This window comes from Protopterus annectens, chromosome 2.part1 (assembly GCF_019279795.1).
Source record: "Protopterus annectens isolate FY-2018-M chromosome 2.part1, PAN1.0, whole genome shotgun sequence".
NCBI lineage: Eukaryota > Metazoa > Chordata > Ceratodontiformes > Protopteridae > Protopterus > Protopterus annectens.
This window is the reverse complement of record NC_056729.1, coordinates 47,406,386-47,429,048: the sequence shown is the minus strand read 5'-3', so window position 1 is coordinate 47,429,048 and position 22,663 is coordinate 47,406,386. Positions and strand designations below refer to the sequence as shown.

Genomic DNA, 22,663 nt, shown 5'->3' with positions numbered 1-22,663 from the left:
TAATAAGCTACTAGAGCTGGAAACTAGGATGATTCTGAAGTTCAACACTTTAAAACCTTTTGGTTTAAATTTAGAATTGGGCATTTGATGGAGTTTAACTATTATACAATACTTGGAAATAATTCTATAAATAATTTATAAATATTGTATTTAATTTGTACATAAGTTTATGAAGAATGTATTGTTTCAAAATATGTATTTATTTGTGATATTTATTATTATTCATAAGGTCACTTTAAATGTTTCTTCTTTTTGTGACATTTATTGGAAAATTGATTAATTGATTGTTTGAATATTTATTATAAAAGCTGACATTGTGCAGCAATTAATTGTGATCCTTGAAGGCGAATTGCCGAGGTACCAGATCATTTCACATTAAAGGAGAAGAAAAGTACTGGCTGTTTGGTGTGTTGCTGCTATTTCGTTCTTTTGTTGCTGTGTTCTGCTTATGTACCAACCCATCCTTCATGCCCAAGGTAGTTAATGAACTTTCCTTGAACCAGGCTATCAATCTTCCTACACCACAGACCTCTGGTGAAAGGATCCTTCACACCTTAGATGTACATAGACCACTCTGCTATTATTTGGCCAAAACCAAATCCGTTCATAAATCAGATGGGCTGTTAGTCTCCTATCACCCAGTAGCCCAGGGGCACCCTTTTTCCAAGCAAACCATTTCCTCTTGGATCTCCCAAAAACTATTTCCTTTTGTTACACATCCCATGGCAAAAGGCTTCCCTCTCCATTGTGGGCACACTCCACTAGAGCTCTGTCCTCCTCTGGTGCCTTCCTTAAGGGTTTAGATACAGCTGCCATTTTAGAAGCAGCTACATGGTCACCTGTCCCCATTTTCACCAAACACTACAAGTTGGATATCATTTCAAGCTCTAGGGCAGAATTTGCCAGGGCCATTCTTCATGGCTTTGTGGAAAATGTCTCTGCTCCCCCACCCAGTTCTTAGCAACATGAGCTTTTGCACTCTCCCTCATGTTATGGATACAGCAGCATATGAATAGAAGGACATAATGTAGTTCTGTAAAATCTTACCATAACCTTAGATGTCCTTCTCTTCTGTATGCTGCTGTATAGTTTCCCACCCTGCCTTTTTCCCTGACACTCCTGAGTACCCACTCCGTAGTTGCTGGGTTCCCGGCAGCATTCATTTCTAAGGTAGGTGCGTGCTGACATTTGCTTTATACCAGACATCCGTTTATGACTGACGTGCGCTGAGTGATGCAGGCTGTCGCATGGACCTTCACAGTAGCATTTAACTTTTGTAAAAAGGCCGGACGTACGAGTCAACTAGAGTCAGACTCCCTCATGTTATGGATACAGCAGTATATAGAAGAGATGGACATCTAAAGTTATGGTAAGATTTTACACAACTATACTTTACCACACAGTAGTAATTGTAGTGTGATAGGGATTGAGGTGTGCAGTAGTTTTTGTAGTAGTTTAAATATTAAATGTGAATGTTTTGCAGGGTTATAAGTAGAAATATAGCTTGAGATGAATATGCTGAGATGGCTTTGTATATTTTGGTTGCAGTAGGTTATACAGTAGCAGGTGAAGTGATTAATTTTTGTTTAGTCTATTGAAGTTGTGATAGTTGAAATATTTTGCCTTCAGTAATGAACAGGTTAACACTGGCTTTCAGTATATTTTTCTGAAAATGTAAAATAAATATTCTGCTTTGTGTAGTACAGAGTGCACTTAGTTTAAACTCTTGGCAAAAGCATATAGCTTGGCATTCATTGTTATTAGAAGTCAGAAGTAAAATATTTTATCTTTTATAAACTATGCAGTTTGTGAAATTCTTTATCTGCAAGCAGGTCAAGATGAACTCTTGTATGCAGCTGTGTTTTGTCAACAGGATGTGCAGGATAAGAGCAAGGCTGAGGAGTTATTCTTCAGGAACAGAATGTGTGAAATATGGAAAACAAAGAAATATGGAAAACAAACTGTCAGCAAACCAGCTTCAAAAGAAAGACTTATTCTGGCAAATTCTCTAAACTGCTGATGCAGGCAGGAAAGAGACTATAAAGATTGGACTTGTGAAGTACGGTTTTGTTACATGTGTATCTTTCATTGTTATACTAGATGTCTACTTCGTATGCAGCAAAGGAATGTCATCAGATGAACTGTCTCAGTTGTTTTCATTGAGTAAAAGTACAGACTACCTTTTAGAGTAGTACGTACATTTTACAGTGGCGAGACCAGGCCAGTTTGAACAAATCAGGGAGGTGTGACCTGTGGAGGTGCCTTTCACAGTGCAACATTCCTGCACAGTTCTTCTTTTGAGTTGACTCTTTTTTTCCTACTACTTCATCCATTGCCTTGCGGACGTAAACACTGCGGTGCAGTACAGGGCAATACAGTAATTTTTCTTCACACATTTGTTGAAATACGAGATGTGAGTCATACTGCCTGACCTAACATCACCAGCATCTAGTGACTGACAGCAGAAAATTCTTCCACAACTGATCTTCGTGTCAAGACTGGCCACCTTGTCCTGAACATTTGTGGTAAATATTTTCTTCTGTTTTTTTTTTTTTTTTTTTTTTTTAACAATGATTGCAATTCATGGAAATGCCAAGAAGTGCACTAAGTATTTTACTGTTGATGTGTCTGAATCATATGTAGATGTGTAGAATTATTTCAATACATAGTATAATCAGAATGTTTGTACCCGTAAGTTTTTACTAAATAAAGACAGAATTGTCACAGAATATATAGAAGTGTTTTATTTAAATGTTGCTTTTTGCATGACTTGTCATAAACATCTTGTACAAACTGCTGGAGGTAAAGACAACGAACTAGTGAAGAAGGCAATGAGAGTAGTAAGCAAACCAATGATGTTTAATCTAAAAGCAAACACTCACAAAAAAGACTAAAAAGTACACACACACTGCAAACCAACAATAAAAATAAAGCGCGTTTCGTCCTGCTTACTAGCTGAAGAGTGAGCTAGTGTGTTTACTAAAACCATAGAGGTAAATACTTCCATAAATTGGAATCATGACTTAATACAGCTTCCCAATATATCTGTATCACTGGATAATTTAAAAAAACATAATGAATAATACCGTAATTCTCAGAGTGTACTTAGGAAAAATAAATAAAAGTATTCTGTATTATGAGTCATTAAGCATAATTGCAAAAGATAAATTACTTAGTTTGGCTAAAAAGACCAAAAAAGACACTGCTCACAATTGGTGGGATATCTTTACTGGTTGGTCAAAATCAGGAAAAAAAAATGTTAAATTGGTTAGTACATCATGTACTAGTAGTGTTAGGCATTATAGTCATATTAACTATCTGGAATTGTTATCCAAGTTGTCATTTGCGAATCATCAACCAGCAAATCATGATGGCTAACATAAGTAAATTGGAAAAAGTTTCAATGTGTGCAACTGAAGTAAAAAATGAACAGTCATTTTCCACCTTTTAATTTGAAAAGAAGGAATTGTGAGAGTTGAAATATTCTGTCTTCAGTAATGAACAGGTTAACAATGGCTTTCAGTATATTTTTCTGAAAATGTAAAATAAACATTCTGCTTTCAGTGTAGTACAAAGTGCACTTAGTTTAATCTCTTGGCAAAAGCATATACCTTGGCATTCATTGTTATCAAAAGTCAGAAGTAAAATATTTTATCTTTTATAAACTATGCAGTTTGTGAAATTCTCTATCTACAAGCAGGTCAAGATATGCACTCTTGTATGCGGCTGTGTTTCGTCAACAGGACGTGCAAGGTAAGAGCAAGGCCGAGGAGTTATTCTTCAGGAACAGAATGTGTGAGATATGGAAAACAAACTGTCAGCAAACCAGCTTCAAAAGAAAGACTTATGGCAAATTCTCTAAACTGCTGATGCAGGCAGGAAAGAGACTATAAAGATTGGACTTCTTTTGTATGAGGGACATTGATTCTTACAGTTTGATGTTGTAAGCTGAAGTGTGGTTTTGTTACATGTGTATCTTTCATTGTTATACTAGATGTCTACTTTGTATGCAGTAAAGGAATGTCCGTTATCCGATGAACCGTCTCAGTTGTTTTCATTGAGTAAAGGTACAGACTACTATAAATTTTACAGAAGTGATGGTAGGAGTAAAGTGTAGTACAGTATGATGTTAGCCATGCACAGCTGGTAAGAGTGTAAGTGGTGGGTGGGAGAGGGGTTGTTAATAGCTTATAAATGTAAGGCATGGGATATTGGAAGCAGGATCCTTTTAGATAAAAATACGACTTGTATAAGAATGCTGGAGAGTATGAAATAAAAGTTTTAGTTGGGTGATGTTTTTAGATAGTGTTGTGGGTACGTATTAAGAATGCTGTTAATTGATTTGTAAAAGGTGGGGTGGAATTAGGGGTGTATAAAGGTAAGCACACCAGAGGGTTGACCAGGAATGGGGGTAGGAGGAGAGCAGAGCAGATCTTACTAAAGCAGGTGTGAAGATCCGCCACTTTGCACATGCATACTGGGGCAAGCTACAAGTCCTGCTACTCCTAGGAGGTCAAATGACAGTTGTGGTAAAGTTATCAAATTGTAAAAAGATTCACTTCCTCTTTTTGTTTTACTTTGTTTCCTTTATATTTTAATTTGTGTAATTGCATATTCCAGCTGGGTAGCACAGATGAATAGTCAGTAGCTACAGCACTTACAGAGGACTATATCTTGTGGTACTGTGGTGCTAGTACTGCCTGGAAGACTACTAGTGGGTGATGTAAGGAAAAAGAAAACGTGCAAGGATGCACTAGTATGACAGAGAGGAAAAAAATGTGTGAAGAACTTAAATTTTGCTCTATTAAATATGTCAATTAGTATGGTGGAAAAATTTAAGAGGAAAAATAAGATATTTAAGTGATGGGAAGTTATAAGACATGGAGAGTTAAAATAGAAAAAAACAAATCGAGAATGGAAATATAAAAGGGGACTTATTAAACAGATTATGTTGTATATTTAAAAGACATAAAAGAAATGAGTGGGGTTGAAATGACTTGCATTTTCAGATCATAACGCAGTATGGGCTAGAGTAGGGTATGACAGAAAAGTAACAAAAGCAGGGAAAGGAATATGGGATAGAATAGGGTATGACAGAGAAGTAATAAAAGCAGGGAAAGGAATAAAAACATTGACTGGAAAGATTACTAAAACAGATAAGCTAAAAAGCAAACGTAAGATTTTAAGGGACCAAGATGTGAGAGTATATTATGAGAACTAGATATATTGATGGAGTGCTTATGAAGAAAAATGCAAGAAAATGTGTTTTAATTGTTGAAAGAGAGTGTAGCAAAGAGGAAGAGAGTACATAATAAAGTAATAAAAATAAATGAAAAATAAGTAGAACAACATGGTAGTAGAATAAGAAAAGTAGCTGTTTAAAACAGAGAAGTTAAAATATGTTTAGACAAAGATTATTTTTAATACAAAGAAAGAGGAATCTTCACTTTTTTTGGGAAAAGACAGAAAAACAAGGAAGAATGGATGTTGTATTTCATGAAGCATGAAATAAGTTGCTTTATACTCATTTTCTCTCCTTGAGCTTGCATAATCTCAGACTTGGTATAAATAGTTTTGGGATGTGAGATTTTGTGGGAGCTTGCTCCTGTAAAAGAAATGTGTGCGTTTTTTTTTTTTTTTGTAGTTGCAACCTTGGGAGTCTCTCTCTTTTGACTTGCGGTCTCTCAATGTTTTGGGTTCAACTAATCTTTGTTGTTTATAGTAGACCCGCATATGTTTATAAGGGTTGGTGTAACACAGTAATGCCCTTTTCTTTAAATAGTGATTAAATATATTTTATCAGAAATTCTTTCAATGTGAGTAATTTCACATAACTTGTTGATGTGTCCTCCTGTCAACTTAAGTTACACAAATTATGCTGCAGAATAGCTGTAGTAAAACCTTGCCCGACTTTAACATTGGTGTAGTCTCTTCTACACATTTTCTTATGTTATTTCACAAGTCTCTCAACCCCTTCTCATGCAAAACATTCAATATAATCAACTCGTAAGTTCCCAGGGCATTGCACCTTGAGGAAAGGGAGAACCTATTTAAAGTTTCATGATCTAGCCTTTTTAACCAAGTTTTTGGTCAGATTGTGCTTTCATTATGGTTACTTTTGTCCAAGTTACCTTCCTTGCTTATGTGTATCCTGCTTCATACCAGTGTACGACATACATAAATAGTGTGTGGATACTTTCAAAAGGTTAGAAATTATCTGTTTTTACTGGAATAGTGCAAGGTGGTATGACATAGACTTCCAGCTTTAAATCAACTGCACAGGAATAGTATCATAGGCTTCAGTTGCATGCTTCAGGAATACTCAGTAAAACAAAACTGAAATTACCATCAGCTGATTACAGAGATAAGATGATTACATTTTTAAAACATTAATTTTAATAAAAGAACAAGTAAACAGTTAAGGTTGTTGAGTGATGATTGTTTTTTTTTTTTTTTTTTATGATAAATTCACAAATTCTAAAAACTGATTATAACTTGCTCGTTGTCATATCAAAGGATTTTGCTTTGCGAAGACCTCTAACATTGAAGGCCTGCATTGGGAGGTCCCTTGTTTGGGTTTATCCTCTGCATATGTCAGCATTTGGCATCTTTGTTTATGGAAGTCCCTGCACTTAGTAGCTGCGTGTTGTCTGACAAAACTCTTCATCCACTGACTACATAAACGTGTTCATCCCCTGCGGGTTCTTTTTCATATTCTCACAGCTGGAATCTCACTCTTTTCCATCACTGGTAAAATATTCATGAGTTCACTTGGCCTGTGCTTTATTTATAGTGCAGAAAAAGTAAGAATTCTGAAAAGGATCCGTATGGGACTGGTTGAAGTGTCCTTTTGATGGCCAGTATTGAGCCTGAGTTTGATAAATGGGCATTGCTGGAAGGAATACTGTAATTTAATTCTGGCAGAGGTAGATCGGTGTTCTCTGAGGCCTTCTGGGTCCTACATTATAAGAACTGGTTCAGTCCTAAGTTCATCCAGCTTGATAAAGGAGAGTTGTCCGTTGAGCCATCCTTTCTCTGATTAGGGATAAGTAGAGCTGAGACTTCTTATCATAAGACGTGGTCCTCAGTCTTGCTGGACAGGTCAGCTATGAAGAAGGAAAAGCCATGGGTGAGCTTGTATCAGAGTCTATACTCCATCTCCATGAATAAAATGCATTTTCTGATTGACATTCGTAAATGTGATCACAATACATCTTAGTACTCAGAAACCACAATAAACATTTTTTTCTCCAAGGGACAAGCCCCTCTACACCCACAATTGTTGGGAACCATGTCTCCAGTGCATGCACCAAATCTCAGAGATCACTATTTTGCCACAAAAGGAGAAATCCTTGGGATAGTGGCACATTAATGATCACACTTAATTGTCAGACACCGTCTATTTCTTGGTAGGGCTGTTCACTGGTGAAGGATTTCGCCTGTATAGACTTCAGTGCAGTGGCAGATTGATGTTGGCTCAATGTCCAATATGTGCCTGTAGATTACTTGCACTATCGTAGGCTAGAGCTGGAGTATACAGAACTTCCCCTTGCTGAGACCATTTGAATGACCATTAGGGAGACATTCGTTTATCTTCTTTCTTTTTTTGAGAAATATTCTTTTTTTTTTTTAAATTAATAAAATGTGTTTATCCAGCATGGATAAAAAGTTACATAGACCTGCATATCAGCCATACAATTTTAGATTTGTTAGACAATGTACAGTTTTGAATGGCTGGTGTACTTAAATTCCATTTAACAATATTTGCACATTCAGTATTAATTGCAAGTAACTAAACTTAAAAAAAAATGTCACCCCAGAGTAATTCTTCAGTAGCATTTCCTCATAGGATATTTTACTCTTTAACTGTATGGTTCATGAAAAGTTGTGTTTGAGGGGGGGGGAGCAGAGACATGGCATGCTCTTTCTGTGTCTCTTATGTTTGGGAAGATTAACTCTTGCTATGAGGGGCATCTAGCTAAAGACCACACATTGATTTAACCCATCATGTCTGCGGTTACCACTTATGAAGTCCTTTCATGACTCACACCGTCTTCAGAATCACTTAGGCTGATTCTAAACACTTGATCTTGGCTTCAACACTAGAGTTTTTGCTTCATATCAATAACATCTTGAAATGTTTGTAGGTCACCCACATGGTCTGAAGAAAATGTTATCAATTTCTTTCTCGTTTGCAACAGTTAGGGACATGAACTTTTTATCTCAATAACTTTGTCCACTGTAGAGGGAAGTTGTTGGTCCAGTCGTATGTAGACTGTTCAGTCCAGTCCGCTGTTTGAAGTTAGTTCCCCTTCTAAGCATTCTCAGTTGTCTTAGCTAGCTTCTTGCTGTTAACATGAAGACACTGTTTTAAATTCTTGACTGTTTGCTCATGCTATCTTTCTACAGACTTCATCATTCTGCTTCTTGTGCCTGTTGGTATTTTATTAGTGGCAGAAGGTTTCTAGAGCTTTTTGACAAAACTGATTATAGTCCTTTACAGTTTGACTAGGGAAGAGCAATTTCAACAAGGCTGCGCACTCTGTCATTACTCTTTTTTTTCTTTATATGTTTATTTTAATTGAATTTAATTTTGTGTGTGTGGGTGTGTGTGTGTGTGTGTGTCTCTATATATGTATATGTGTATATATGGGTTCCCTTCATATGAACGAAACCTGGAAGATCGGGACCAGATGTTCGACACTGTAGAACATCAAAACCCCAGAAACACAAAATTTAAAATCCCAACATTACGGGATTGTGTTTAGCGCTTCTGGTGATGTCCTTCAAGGATGTATCTGCAGTCATAACATATGGGTTGTTCTGCCTCAGGCAGCCCTTCGGTCGGCCGGATTCCAAAGTCTGGGTCTGGCCTCGGCTGATGTCGCACTTTCCCCGACGTCAGACCGCCTGGGGTATAAAAGCATCAGCCAACGCCATTTTCCCCAGTCTTTCTTGCCGCGTGGTGCCCGAAGCAGAAGCAGTTCTCAAGTGTCGGTCGGCCAGCTCCTGTGATTCAGCTACCGAAGACTTCAAAAAAGCCAAGTACCCCGTTGGGGACTCTTTCTTGCCTCAGCCGATGTCAGATAAAGTAAATAATTGTTTAACTTGTGGGAAACAAATACCTCATAAGGATTTCCACTCTTACTGCCTCCCTTGCTTAGGCCCAGACCACGACGTCTCGGCCTGCTCAGCCTGTGCTTCCTTCAACCGACGAACTCTTAGACGTTGGTCAGAGTTTGCAGAGGAATTTTTTGGGGCTAATTTTGCGTACAAGATGCCGTCGGAGACTCCGACTTCGCATGTGGTTAAAAAACGGAAGGACAAGGACCGACCCTCGCGGCCTGCGGTTTCGGCTGAAACAACGGTCAGGCCTACCGCAAGTGTCTCAGTTTCGGCTGAAACCGAGTCCTCGGTGCTTCCTATTACCGAATCCACTCAACTGACTACCTCGGCCCCGGAGGCTCCAGCCGAGTCGGTTATTGAATTACCTACTGAAACCGGTGTCCAGGACATGTCCGACACCATTCCTTTAGACAAGTCTACTCCTGCACGTGGTGCAGCCAGACCCCCCCTGCATCCATGTCCATTAAGGCCTTTTCTAGGGCTAAAGCTGCTAAACTTGCTAAAGCTTTGCCTCCCAAGACTACCTCTCAGAGGCCTTCTACTGGCTCTCAGATTCTCAGCCTAGCAGAGGATCTTATCTCTTTAATTAGAGGTTCTCAACCTCACCCGGACAGGGGCTCTCTACCACCACCAGACAAAAGGCACAGGGTTGAGCCCTCTTATCCCCACTCTTCACATGAGTCTACGGATGGATGTGTGTTGTCAGACCACCAGGAGGAGGCTTATTCGGCCTACGAGGATTCTGATGCTGAAGAATATATTCCTTCGGCCTCCCCTCCTGAAGAGTTTTCATTTGGTGAGACACTGCATTCTATGAGAGAACATTTTCAATGGCAGGGCCAGGAATTTTCTGATTCCAGAAAGAGATTAAGGATCTTTTTACATTTACCTCAGCATAGGCCTTTAGCTATACCTCCTGTTTTGAATGTTATTGATGATGTGTACTCTGATAGTACAGCCCCTGATTCTCTCCCTCCGGCTCCTGCCAAACCAGATAGGTACTACAGGGTTCCGGATTCTCATCTACACCTGTACAAGGCCCACACTGCAGACCCAGAAACTATTTCCCAGGGCCCAAAAGGGGTTGCAGCTGCCACTGATAAAAATCCTCTACCTTCTGAAAGGGAGTCTAGAGATTTAGAGAGATGGGGAAAGAAAGTATATACTTCTGCAACTCTTTCCATGAGGGCATTAAATTGTCAATTTCATTTGCCAAGCATTACAATTTACCTTTATACTCCAGAGCAGGTTTTGCTACAGCAGTCCTGCAGGGTATCTTAACTACACCATCATTTTCTTAGTACCTCCACCCCCAGATTGGCTATGGTATTCTACCCATATGTTATGACTGCAGATGCATCCTTGAAGGACATAGTACAGTTTTGTACCTACCATAAATGTAGATGTCCGATAGGTATGCATCTGCAGTCAGGTTTACCCTCCCTCCTTCCCCTCTGTGGTATTCCTAGGGTGCTTACCCCTCCATTAGCTAGCTGGGGGAATCTGTTATGGTGTATTTGTTTGTATGTATGTATATATATATATATATATATATATATATATATATATATATATATATATGTATATATTTTTGCAATATGTTTGGAATTTTTTGGCATTTTATCCAAATTTAGCCTTCATAGAGGGCACCTGGCATCTGGGGCAAGAAAAACTGAGGAAAATGGCGTCGGCTGATGCTTTTATACCCCAGGCGCTCTGATGTCGGGGAAAGTGCGACATCAGCCGAGGCCAGACCCAGACTTTGGAATCCGGCCGACCGAAGGGCTGCCTGAGGCAGGACAAACCCATATGTTATGACTGCAGATGCATACCTATTGGACATCTACATTTATGGTAGGTACAAAACTGTACTTTCCGAAGCCCGTAAGTATATATGTGTAAGTGTCTGTTTGAGGGGTAGTGGTGTCTGTAAGTGTGTGTTGAGTGTGGTGGGTGTTTGTGAGGGAATGTAATGTATGGGTGTGAGTGTGCCTTGTGTGTCTGTTTGTGCGATGTTGGAGTTATGAGTGCGAAATTTACATTCAGGCATTACGGGACTGTGATCTAGCGGTGCTGGTATTGCGATGCAGGTACGTATGAATGTGTAAGTGTGTGTTTGAGGGGTAGTGGTGTGTGTGCTGTGAGTGTGGTGTGTGTTTGGGAATGTAATGTGTGGGTGTGCCTTGTGTCTTGCCCCCCTTCCTATACAGTTTGTAGTATTGTGTGTTAGGTACTTTGGGGTTGTTGTGTGTATGTGTGTGTTTGTGATGTTTGTGTTTCGTGGTTTTGGGTTACGTTGTTGTGAATGTTCGTTGTTGTGGGGTTTCATTGTTGTGGTCTCGTTGTTTTGGGTTTCGGTGAAGTGGGCTGTCGTAATGAAGTAGATCCGTATATATAGATATATCTATATATCTATATATATATCTATATCTATATATGGATATATATATATATATATATATATATATATATATATATATATATATAGATATATATATAGATATAGATATATATATATATATATATATGTATAGAGAGAGAGAGAGAGAGATGAAGATTCAGAGCCTTTTTTTCCTTTCCACACCAAGTAGGGAGATGCCTCTTTCAGGGAAGTTTTATGGCATTTAAGAGATTGCTTAATCTATGTCTAAGATGGTTCTTTGGGACCCATTACCCAGCTCCCTGAACATCTTTCCTTTGGAGATGGTCTTTGCATATGCTAATAATCTTGGAAGTATTCTCAGTCTGCCTATATAGTTCCTAGGAGGGTTGAAGTTTGCTTCTGGTCCTCAGCAGATTGGAGTGATATTTTTGTCTAACCATTCTAAGATTGATTACACATGGTCTTAGTGGGCCTTCATTATGCCCAAAAGCCACACTCCCTTCCTGCCTGATTGGCAGGATAGCCTGGAATGTGCAAATGTTTGGCAGGAAAGTATATATTCCTTTGTCATAATGGGGCTCAAGATGGTGTATTGTGCATCTCATATAAACAGATTTCAGACCTTCCTACTTAAGTCATTAAGGCCCATAGTCGGGACTCTTCTAAGTTTGGGATCAAGGAGGCCCTTGTTCTGACTCTAGAGATTCTGCTTTTGTGGAATCGTGGTATGGGTTCTTCTTGATATTGTGATGGCTATCTTCTTCAAGGTGACAGATATGGCTTTGTTCTTTTGACATTGGCTATGTTCATAGGTTCGTGGGTTCATAGGTGCGTACTAGGCTAATGGCCCTGGAGCTTTTACAAGCCTAGCCCATAGGATTACCCTGGCATCATGCCACCCGACCTTCGTTCCCAGTGCCTCTGTCAAGTAGAGCTATTGTGATGGGTATCTTCTTCAAGGTGACAGATATGGCTTTGTTCTTTTGACATTGGCTATATTCATAGGTTCTTGGGTTCATAGGTGTGTACTAGGCTAATGGCCCTGGAGCTTTTACAAGCCTAGCCCATAGGATTACCCTGGCATCGTGCCACCCGACCTTCGTTCCCAGTGCCTCTGTCGAGTAGAGCCACTGGAGTGATTCCCAGGGTGAAATTTCTATTTCCCATCCACTCATCAAGATTTCTCTTGAAGAGGGCCAGTGAAGTGCTCTGTTTGACATGTATGGGAAGTCTATTCCATAGCATGGGCAGTCTCTGGGTTATGAACCTGTCCCTACAGCACGGTCTTTTGATTGTGGTAATGAGGTTGAGTTCTGTGGAGTGTGTGATGCGAAGAGATTGGGATTTCTTTAGATGTAGCATTTCTAACAGAGCTGGGTCAGACATGGCTTTGTAAGTCAAGCAGAGATCACCTCTAAGTAGGCGATATGAGACAGAGAATAGTTGGAATGTTTTGAGTCTGTCTATATAAGACAAGTGTTTAAGGCCTAGGATCCTCTTTGTGAGGTACTTTTGTGGCCTCACCAGTTGTTGCAGGTGCCTAGTGAGGTACATGCCAAATGGATCATTGTACTCTATGAATTGCCTAATGAGGGAAGAGTAGAGAGAGACAATGAGCTCTTTCTTCCTGGCTGCAAAACACTTAGTAGTGAGATGTGCCACATGGAAGGAGTTTCTGACCACAGTGGCAGTATGGTGGTTATAAGAGAGGTTGCTGTCAACCTGTGTTCCCAGATCTCTTATAACGCCTTCTGTGTTCAGTGGACTACCATCAATGTGGTAATTCATGGGAACTGGGTTTTTTCTAAAGGGGATGACAACACATTTTTTGGCATTGACCTTAAGCTCATGGTCCTGACACCAGTTGTTGGTCAGAGTGAGGCCTTTTTGTAGGATGTCAGCATCACTTGGAGAGTTGATAATGGCTCCCAACTTGCAATCATCTGCGGACTTTATCAGCCAGAGTCCCTTCGTGTTGGCTTGGACTTCTGAGAAGTAGATACCAAACAGGAGAGGATCCAGGACCGATCCCTGTAGGACTCAACTCGTGACTGGTCGGCAGTCTGACTTGGAGTCAGCTACTTTCACACTGTGGGTTCTCTCTGTGAGCCAGTTTGAAATCCACCAAGTGATATAGAGGTTGCTGCCTAGCTTAGTTAGTTTTTCTGTGATCCCTGAGTGGGGAATGGTATCAAAGGCCTTGGCCAGATCCAGGTAGGCTGCATGAACCACCTTGCTTTCATCCACAGCTCTGGTGTCTGGCTCAAAGAAGTCAACCTAGTTGTGCAGGTATGATCTGCCCTTCACAAAACCAAACTGTGTGGGATCCAGAGGTTGGAGATTCCCTATATCCTTGTTTATTAGGTCCACGATGATGTGTTCCCTAGCTTTGCATATCAGACTTGTCAGGCTAATGGGGCGATAGTTCCCAGGTTCTGTAGTCGCTCCTCCTTTGTGGAGAGGGATGACTGTAGCAGTGCGCCATTCGGTAGGGACAAAGCTTGAGGTGAGGTTGTGATTGAACAGGGCACACAGGTGAGGTGCCAGTTCACTCTGTAGTTCATGTAGAACACAGCCAGTGATATTGTCAGGTCCCATAGAAGCTGTATTTTTGCCTTGGACTGTACTTTTTTAACTTGGGCAGCAGTAATACTGGGTGCTTGGCAATCTACTGGTATTGTAATTGGCCCATTGGGGGGGGGGGATAAAGTTGGCACCGAATCTGTCGGCCGTTATATTGGCAGTATCTGTTGGCTCAGTATAGGAGGTACCATTGTGCAGTAGCTCAAAGCAAATCTGGGTATTGCCGTGGGGATTCTTTACATAACTATAGAAGGCCTTGTGGTTGTCTTTACTGTCTGCTGCAATTCTGTTTTCATAGCTAGCATTAGGGGATTTGATGAGGGATCTCATCTTTTTGTTGAGTCTGATAAGGGGAGTTTTTCCAGTCTTGGGACTTAACTTTATTCTGCATCAGTTTCCTCCTCCTGTTGTAGAGTTTGTTTATGGCAGAGGACCACCAGGTTGGCTTCCTTTTTTTGGAGGAGAGCATGTTGGCTCCGTTGGGTATGGCAAGATCCATGCATTTGTGTACGTGTTCGTACAGTGCATTGGTGTTTGATTTGGCGGTCATGCAACTATTCTCCATTTGCATGGGTGCTCTGAAGTTAGACACCTCTGTTTTTAGGAGCCCAAAGTTAGCTTTGGAGACGTTTATCATGGTGGTTACCTTTGTGAGGGGAGGGATGTGGATTTCCAAGGTGATTAGTTTGTGGTCTGATCTAACCAGGGAGGAGTTGACTATTGGTGTAGAGCAACGGTCGCCCATTTTTAGTAATAACCAGGTCAAGGATGTTGCTACCTCTAGTGAGGGTAAGAACGAGCTGGTCTCGGACATTAGAATCAATGAATTCCAGGAAATGTTGGGCAAGTGTATTGGTACATGAGTAGCTTTCCCAGTTAATGGAGGGGTAGTTGGAAGTCGCCTAGTATGAGAGTTAGGTTGGACCCTAATATTCTCCACAGTGCTTAGGAATGTGGAGTGAGAGTCTTGGGACATGGTTGGGGACCTATAACAGACTACGACCTGAATCACTGTCTTACCCAGTGTTAGCTGCACCTGAAGTATCTGTCATGCGTCATGTTGGGCTACCAGTTTGGAGGTGTGCACATCCTTTATGAATATGGAAACACAACTGCCTTTGGAGCTTCGATCCAAGTTCTGGGGTCGAAAGGTGTGGAATGAGTTATAGCCTGGTAGTGCAGGGGTGCTTTCTGCTGCCTTGAACCACGTCTCTGTTACAGGACAAATGTCGATATTCTCCATTTTAAGGAGTGCATCGAGTGAGTGCATTTTGAGATACAGACTTCTAGCGTTGAGCAGTATGACCCTCAGATTGCATTTGTTTTGTAGCTGTTATGGTGGTAATTTGGTCTTTGGAACACCACCTAAAAAAGACACTATAGGGGTAGCAAGAGCCTTGGCCAGTATCTGGAAGCCCAGGGGTGACAGATGCAGGCCATCTCTGGCAAAGCATCGTGGTCTGTCTGTCTGTCATCCCAGGCAGGCAGATACTGGCTCTCCTTAGAATGACACCAGAAACTTAGCTAGTTGTTGAAATCAATCATTTTCTGGTTGTACTGTGATATAATTCTGGGTGATAGTAGGATGCTGCTCAGGACTAGGGCCATACCCGCCTGGGCTAAATAATCTGAGAGCTCCTCCATGTCTCTTTTTGTATAGTCCAGGGAGGTATGTCTCGGGTCCTTCACACCCACATCTACAATGACAGAGTCATATTTGTACCTTTTGTTAAGGGACCTGAGTGCGTGCGTTATGTGGTGGATCCTGACACCTGACAGGCAGCTGACTGTTACTTTCTCCATACTCAACCTAGTGAGTGGGACATCAGTGTGCTTCACTATCGAGTCACCTATGACTAGTGTGTTGGGCATGCTGTTTTGCCTTGGGGGCTTTGGTTGAGTGGCATACTGTTTAGGAGAGTTATGTGTCTTGTGATTAGTGGTGTGTTGTTGTGGTTGAGTCCATTTCTGCCTTGGAGGTCTCTTTTTGGGTAGATATTTATTGAGAGCCTCTGGGAAGGTGAGTGGGTGGTTTGTGTTTTTTTGTGAAGGCAGTGCTGGTGTGCGTTCTGGAGGGCTTGTGTGTTCCTTGTGGTGTGGTGCAAGTGTTGACTTTCTCCTCCTTGACCAGCTATTCCGGTCTTGGCTGGAGAGTGTGTGGCTTCCAGTTTGGATATATAAGTGAATATCTTGCAAGTCTGAGTGTTGGGATGTAAGAGGAGAAGGTTGTCGGTGTCTGAGATTATACCCCATGGGAACATTCTAAACATTTTTTGCTATATTTTCTTTTTGCCAGGAATATGCTTTGCAGGCAGATATTGCAGTCCTTGTTGCAAACTTTTCTGGATAGTGGACTATTTCCTCATTGAAGGGGTCCTTCCTACCCCTTATCTGAGCAAGTGCCTTAAAAGTAAAGGGAAGAGACCTTCTGAACACCCATGGAATGGGGCCAATGTCACTCTCTGTCTGTGTAGGAGCATAGACCTGCTGTATCAGAAAGGTTGTTAGTAACCAGAATCTGGAGGCAGCTCTATGGTTAACCTCACTGGGAAGGGGCGTCCTGAGTTGCCAGAGGAAGACCTCTGTTTTAGTTCATTGAAGGTTCCTTTGACATGGTGATAAGGCACAAGCCTGTACTCTGCTGCCTTGTGGATAAAGGAAGGCTAGTGCTCTCCCTGAGAAGGTAAGGGCCTTTTTTCCTGTACCTTCTTACTAGGAATCCTTGTGGCTGTGAGAAAAGGCCTCGACTCCAGTTCCTACTTCCCTGCATGGTAACCGGGGAACTTCCGAGATGTTGGCCCTACCTGAAAGGTCCTTGTAGGCATCCCTTTTGTTCTCTGTGGAGGTCAGCCGTATTGCTAGAGTGTCTTGTACATCCCTCAGTCCCCATAACTTGCTGCTATTAATGTTAATTGCCGGTGAAGTTTTCTGCTTTTATTTGGTTTTGCTTTGCTTGTACATTTCTGAAGGGGAAATGTAGCTTCCTTTCCAGTTCATTTGGACCATATATTTTTTGCCTCGGAAAGGACAATTAATGATGCAACTAGCATTGCCTTTAGTTCTTTCAGTATTCTGGAGTAAATCTCATTGAAATCCTTTCTTTGTCTTTCTTGAGTTTAAATTATTTTTGAACTTTTTCTTGTGTGAATTAACTTGTATTAATCATCTGTTCCAGGGTACTTTTGCTTCATTCTTGTCTTGTCAGTTTTCTATGACTAGTTGCTATCCTTTCAATCTTTGATATATTAGCTAAGATCTTTAAGATGAATAGTTATTACTCAGTAATATCACTTATCATTTGGGTCCCATTTCCCTTGATAACCCCATTTCTTTCCATCTGATATCGCTGATTTGTTAATCTGCACACACAACAAAAAATCTGTGAAATGTTGCTGCAGTACAAATATTACTTTTTGCTGTATTTTCTCAACTTCCGATCATGTGCCACTGCTGGATGTCCTTCATGGATGCATCTGCAGTCATAACAAGTGGGTTGTCCTGTCGTCAGGCAGCCCTGCAGTCGGCCGGATTCCAAAGTCCGGGTCCGGCTTCGGCTGATGTCGCACTCCACCCGACGTCATCTCTGTTGGTCTTCGGGTATAAAAGCATCAGCCGACGCCATTTTCCCCAGTCTTTATTGCCACGTGGCGCCCGAAGCAGAAGCTGTTCGCAAGTGCCGGTCGGTCGGATCCAGAGATTACTTCTACCGAATACTACTTCGAAGACTTCTAAAGCTAAGTACCCCGTTGGGGACTCTTTCTTGCCTCAGCCGATGTCAGAAAGTTAACAATTGTTTAACCTGTGGGAAACAAATACCTCATAAAGATTTCCACTCTTACTGTCTGCCTTGTTTAGGCCCAGCCCACGACGTAGCAGCCTGTTCGGCCTGTGCCTCTTTCAACCGACGAACGCTTAGGCGTCGGTCGGAGTTTGCAGAACAGTTTTTCGGTTCTGATTTTGCGTACATTATGCCGTCGGATCCTCCGACTACCCAATCTACCAAAAACGCAAAGATAAAGACCGACACTCGCGGTCCGCGGTTTCGGCCGAAACCACGGTAAAGCAAACCGCGAGTGTCTCGGTTTCGGCCGAAACCGAGAAAACTGATCAAAGTACAGCTGAACCTATTCTTACAACTGAGGCCCCTGCTACAACTCTTGAATCGACCTCAGAAATTTTACCCACTACGGTGGTTGACTTATCAGACACCATCCCCTTGGATGTCTCTACCCCAGCACGTGGTGCTGCTAGGCCTCCAGCAGCCATGTCTATTAAGGCCTTCGCCAGGGCTAAAGCAGCCAAGACTACTAAAACAGTGCCTGATAAACCCCCCACATCCAGGCCCTCTTCTAGTTCTCAAATGCTTTCTTTGGCAGAAGATTTAATTTCTTTAATTAGAGGATCTCAATCTCACCCAGACAGGGCCTCTCAGCCCCCAGAGAAGAGACCTAGGGCAGAGCCCCCTGAGCCGTGTCTTCTGATGATTCTGCTGATGAATCAGACATAACTGACCAGCCAGAGGCTCCCTTCTCCAATTTTGAAGATTCTGATGCTGAAGAATCCATTCCAGCTGCTTCCCCACCAGAAGAATTCTCCTTTGGGGAAACCTTGCATGCCATGCGAGAACAGTTCCAATGGCAGCAACAGGATTTTTCAGACTCCAGAAAAGACTTAGGACCTTTCTGCACCTCCCACAGCACAGGCCCTTAGCTATACCTCCTGTTCTCTCTGTGGTGGATGATGCTTTCAATGATGTTTGCTCCGCTCCAGATTCTTTACCCCCAGCCCCTGCCAAACCAGATAGATTTTACAGGGTGCCAGATACTCATCACCACCTTTACAAGGCCCCACTTGCAGACCCAGAAACTATATCCCAGGGTCCCAAGGCAGTAGCCGACCACAGCTAAAAACCCTATTCCTTCTGAAAGGGAAGCAAGGTCATTAGACAGATGGGGTAAAAGGTCTACACTTCAGCTACTCTCTCAGCTAGAGCTTTAAACTGTCAGTTTCACATGATACAATACCAAGAGTTTATGCTTGATCAGTTAACTAAAAACTAACCGCTGATGAATCTCTTGATAAGAAATATGTATTAGAGATGGTAAATAACATACAACAGGTTAGCAACCATTCCTTAAAATGTGGCTATGATGCACTGGAGGCTTCATTTAGATCAGCCATGACAGGCACAGTGATAAGAAGGCATGCATGGCTAAAGGAACAAGCTTTACCGGATCATGTTAAAGCTAAGTTGCTAGATGCTCCTATGGACAAGACAAGTTTGTTTGGTACACCTGCCCAGCAGGTTATGAAGAAAATGGAAGAAAAGGCAAAATCTGTTCAAACTGTTAAAGATTTCTTGCAGGTTCAACCCCAAGGTTTAGCAGGAACTGGCCTGCCAAAATTGGTCCTTTCCTGACTCCACAATATTTCAAAGCGGCAGCAATAGGCGTTCCAGAGGCAGAAACCAACCCAGAGGAGGTGCCTACAGAGGACGACAGTGGCAAGGTAACAACAGAGGCACAGACACAGCCACTGCCACTACATCAGCACAACCACAGTGACTTAATCCTAAATCCGCCTACCAGGGAACAAATAGCAGCTCCTCTAGGCGGAAAGTTAACCTTATTTTCAAAGAACTGGCACTACATAACAAAAGACAAGTGGATTTTACAAACCATAGATCAAGGTTACCGGTTTCACTTCCACACTTTACCAGTCAAAAGAGGAATGCCAAATCTACCTCCAAATCAAAAAACAGAGGCTCTACGCCAGATAATGGAGTTAGCAAACATGAGAGCTGTGGAAAGAGTGCCAACAGCAGAACAAGGAAAGGGGTTCTATTCCAGACTATTCCTAGTTCCAAGAAAGGAAAAAAGTTGGAGACCAATTCTCGACCTGTCCACCTTAAATAACATACATCATTGTCCCAAAATTCAAAATGCTAACCCTACAGCAACTTCTTCCCATGCTGGGCAAGGAGTCTTGGCTGGTAACTCTAGATCTCAAGGAGGCATACCTGCACGTCCCCATTCGACCAATCTGCAGAAGATACCTCAGTTTTCTTGCAGGATCAGAGCACTATCAATTCTCAGCATTGCCCTTTGGCTTATCTACTGCGCCCAGAGTATTCACAAAATGCCTGGCATCAGTAATCGCCCATTGCAGACTACAGGGAATTCAAATTTACCCATACCTGGACGACTGCCTGCTACAAGGGGACAACAAAAGCAAGCTGACAACAGATTTACAAAGGGTCATTTACTTGCTACAAGGACTGGGATACACAGTCAATTTACAAAAGTCAAGGCTGATACCATCCCAAACAAGGACATTCTTGGGGCCGGAATTGGACACAGTACAACAAATGGCATTCCTGACTACAGAAAAACAAAAGAACTTCCTCTTTACTTCTTGGCACTAACAAAACTGAACAAGTTAACAGCAAGAAAAGTTCTGCAGGCCTTGGGCTTCATGGCATCATGCATAATCTTGGTCCCATTTGCCAGACTACATATGAGGAAACTACAGTGGTACCTAAAGAATTTATGGTCCCAACACAGACACAGTCTAGAAACAGAAATACCACTAATTCCATGCTTAAAACAGGAGTTCCTATGGTGGGCTCAGGCATGCCAGTCAAACCCAGGCCTACCCTTTCGCAGATGTCAACCAAGCCAGACCATCACAACAGACGCTTCAGACCTAGGATGGGGGGCCCACATGCTGGACAAATGCGTGCAAGGATTGTGGACACAGGATCAACTTCACCTGCACATCAATCTAAAAGAAATGCTGGCAGTAAAACTGGCAATCCAAAAGTTCAAACCATTTCTCAAAGAGGGCCAGTTGATGATAAGGACAGACAACACCACAGTCATGTGGTACATCAACAAACAGGGAGGCACTCATTCATACCCCCTATGCAGAATGACCTTGGAGCTGTGGACCCTGGCACTCAGCTACAACATTCAGTTACAGGCAATATTTGTACCGGGGAAAGACAATACTCTAGCAGACATATTAAGCAGAACCACTTCGGATGCACACGAATGGAAGCTGCACCCGGACATCTTCAAGACCATCTCAAAGAAATGGGGAATGCCACAGATAGACCTATTCGCATCACCTCTCAATCACCAGCTCAAAAAATTTTGCACAAGGACATTCCACCCACTAGCATGGAAAGTGGACTCACTCTCCTTCAACTGGAAAGGCCTAACAGCATATGCATTCCCACCTCTTCCTTTGATACACAAGGTACTACTAAAAATCAAGGAAGAACGTCCAAGGATAATCCTGATAGCTCCAAACTGGCCAAGACAACACTGGTACCCACTACTGAAGAGCATGTCTCGGAACAATATGTGGCCAAATACCCCTGATGCCTTTGATGTTAACTCAGAACAACTACAGCATCATACATCCAAGCCTAAAAACGCTGCAACTGACTGCATGGAACATCACATAGCAGCAGCTAATCCAGAACTTTCCCAAAGAGTTAAAGACATTATTCTTGAAGCACGCAGACCTTCAACAAGAAGGAACTATGCTGGAAAATGGAAAAGGTTTGTCATTTGGAGTACGGAAAGAGGAAAAGATGTGTCAAACATAGATATGCCTAACATTCTGGAGTATCTGGCCGAACTTCTTCATTCAGGCCTGTCCTACTCCTCCATCAAGATACATGCATCAGCTATTTCAGCAGAATACAGCTTTGATCCACCTGTTTTTCGCACCCTTTGCTCAGGCAGTTCCTCAGAGGAATCAAGAATGTAAAACCTCCAAGGAAACCACCATTACCAGCTTGGGATTTAAACTTTGTGCTAGAAAAGTTGACACTATCACCCTTTGAACCAGCAGCAACAGCAGACCTACAACACCTGTCATGGAAAACTGCTTTCCTACTGGCAATTACTTCAGCAAGGAGGGTTTCAGAACTACAGGCCTTAATGGCAGTGCAACCCTTCCTAATCTTCCACCAAGATAGAGTGTCCATGAGGACTAATCCTACATTTATGCCCAAGGTGGTATCCAGAGTGTCTTTAAACCAGGCAATCCACCTACCTACCTTCTTTCCCAACCCACAAAACAGAGGGAAAGAATACTGCATACCTTGGATGTACATAGACAGCTACGCTACTACTTGGACAGAACAAAAATAGCAGAAAGACTGACCAACTTTTTGTAGCCTATGCAACAGGAAGGGAAGGAAAAGCTATTTCCAAACAGACAATCTCCAAATGGATAGGAAATTGCATACGATACTGTTACTCCTTCCATGGAAAACCAATTCCACAGAACATAAGACCTCATTCTACAAGGGCAACAGCCACTACCACAGCCTTCTTACGAGGAGTGGCAACCAAAGACATTATTGAGGCGGCTACTTGGACCTCCGTGCATACATTTGCCAAGCATTATAATTTGCCTCTATATTCCAGATCCCGAGCAGGGTTTGCCACTGCTGTACTGCAAGGGATCCTAAACACACCATAATCTACTTTTATCCTCCTCCCTAGTTGGCTATGGTATTCTACCCACTTGTTATGACTGCAGATGCATCCATGA

At 41.9% G+C, this 22,663-nt stretch overlaps 1 protein-coding gene across 1 annotated transcript in view; it reads left to right on the top strand.

Annotated features, from left to right (window-relative positions):
• The window catches only part of LOC122793960 (arf-GAP with coiled-coil, ANK repeat and PH domain-containing protein 2-like), a 930,687-nt gene that overhangs the window by 113,847 nt on the left and 794,177 nt on the right, over positions 1-22,663 (top strand). The window lies entirely within an intron of this gene.